The sequence below is a fragment of the Tenrec ecaudatus genome, chromosome 1 (assembly GCF_050624435.1).
Source record: "Tenrec ecaudatus isolate mTenEca1 chromosome 1, mTenEca1.hap1, whole genome shotgun sequence".
NCBI lineage: Eukaryota > Metazoa > Chordata > Mammalia > Afrosoricida > Tenrecidae > Tenrec > Tenrec ecaudatus.
Window position 1 is genome coordinate 222,597,483 of NC_134530.1, and position 2,082 is coordinate 222,599,564.

Genomic DNA, 2,082 nt, shown 5'->3' on the forward strand with positions numbered 1-2,082 from the left:
GTAAGTAAGCACAATTAAGCCTTGCTTACTGGATGTTCTCATGAATCTCAAAAGACTCCGTTCCCATCTGTGGGCTTGCGAAGCCTGGTGACATTGTTGTTAGGAGCTGGGTTAAAGTCTGAAAGGTCGGCAGTTTGAAACCACCTGCTGCTTCTCAGGAGAAAGATGAGGCTTTCTGCTCCTGTAAAGAGTCACAGTCTGGAAAAGCCACAGGGGCGGTTCTACCCCGTCTTACCGACGCGCTATGAGTCAGCACTGACTCTGTGGCAGCAAGCTCATCCGCAACCGCCCAGAGAGTTAGGTACTGGGCACAGCCTCACGTGGCAGATGAGTGAACCGAGGCACTCAAGAAAACCTCACTACCGGCGACCAAACCCAAATCCCTGCCACTGAGTCAATGCTGACTTGTGACAACCTTCCGAGAGTGTGAACTTTACGGGAGTAGAAAACCCTGTCTTTCTCCCTCAGAGCTGCTGCTGGTCTCAAACTGCCCACCATACGGATTGAAGCCCAACACATAACCATGACGCCACCATAGGAACAGGGTATGATTGGCCCTGTGAGTTTCTGAGACGGTAGCATGTTATAGGAATAGGAAGCCCTGTCTATTTTCTGTGGAACAGCTGGTGGTTGGCAACCTGGTTGAGTTTTTTCTCCAGGGCTAGGGCAGCTTCCCTGGCGTCCAGGGTTCGACGCCACTCATCTGAGGCGGCTTCTGCACATCCTGGAAGAGGGCGCGGCCGCCGCGCTGGTTCTGCAGCTTCCAGAGACGCTCGGCCCCCTCGCGCTTCTCCTTCGCCAGCTCGCGGAAGAAGTGCCCCACGCCTTCCAAGGCCACATCATCGCGGTCGAAAAAGAAGCCCAGAGAGAGGCAGGTGTCAGAGGCCTGCAGGTGCAGGTTGACCAGACGGTGGACACAGGCCTCCGCATCGGCGGAATAATTCTGACGGATCTGAGAGCTCATGATGCGTCGGTTTGGAGGTCACCACACGCCAAATAAAAGTGCCCGCTGGTCCCAAGAGGAGGGGCTGGCCGAGAAGCTGGTCCCCAAGTTACTTCCGGAAAGAAACCTGTTGCGTGGCGGAGGGTTGGTGGCAGGGAGTCCCCGGATCTGTTCCGTTCAAACATTGTTGAAGCAAGACACAGATCCACGGGACCACGGGGAGAGCTTCGAGACTGTAACTTTTTAAGGGAGGTAGAAAACATCATCTTTCCTCTGGGGAGTGGCTGGTCACCCGAGCTCTTGCAAAGACTTAGAGGCCTGGAAAGAAACCTGGCTTCAGGACAGCCCTGCTGGAAACAGGCAGGGGGCTCCTGCAATGACCTTGAGTGGCACAGAGGCAGGGAGACAGAACAAGACCCCAGAAACTAGGATGCTTTCCTTAGTCTGTGCTTTTCAGAACCCCCCCAGCCCCAAATCCTTTTCTTCATCTGTTTCTGTGGTTTGCCAAGTCTTTCTTCTTGCTGCCGGCTCCCTGGAGAGCAAAGGCTGTGGGGAGGCAGCATTGATCCAGCTCAGCTGTTACTGGAGGGGGGGGGGCGGGCAGTCTCTGGCCCAGATTGAACCTGTGGTCTGACACCTGTCCCCAGGCCTGGGGCCCTGTGAGCCCTGTTCTTAAAGACTCAACAGGAGGATGTCACTGTGCCTGCTACAGGGGGGTGGGGTGGGGTGGTTTTGGCGGGGTGGGGGGAGCATTTCATTTGGAGGGACTTGTCTTTTTAACCCCTTAACCACACCCCACACCCACCACTGCCGTTTGAAACCATGAGCTCTTCCTGACTCCATGCTGTGACCGGACTGGCTCTCCCTCCCACTTCCTCTCACTCTCCCCCACTCACCCCCAATTGGGGGCAGGGGACCTGGTGAGCTGACCAGGCTCTCTGTGAGAGGCTGCCCTGTGAGCTAGCCTTCCTGGACTCTGTCTTCACTGGGTCCAGTAGGAGGGACCACATGAGAGGAGGCTGAAGGACGAATAGGGACAGAAGAGACTCAATGACCCTGAGATGCTCAGGACAAGGTGGAGGGCTCCCCCCAAACAGAGGCTCCAGCGGCCTGGAGTCTTCAGCTACTGAGGCTGGGGG

At 56.2% G+C, this 2,082-nt stretch overlaps 1 pseudogene; it reads right to left on the reverse strand.

The window, feature by feature from the left end:
• Positions 1-605: 605 nt before the first annotated feature.
• On the reverse strand, positions 606-1,004 carry LOC142439670 (ferritin light chain 1-like; annotated as a pseudogene).
• Between the last annotated feature and the right edge of the window lie 1,078 nt (positions 1,005-2,082).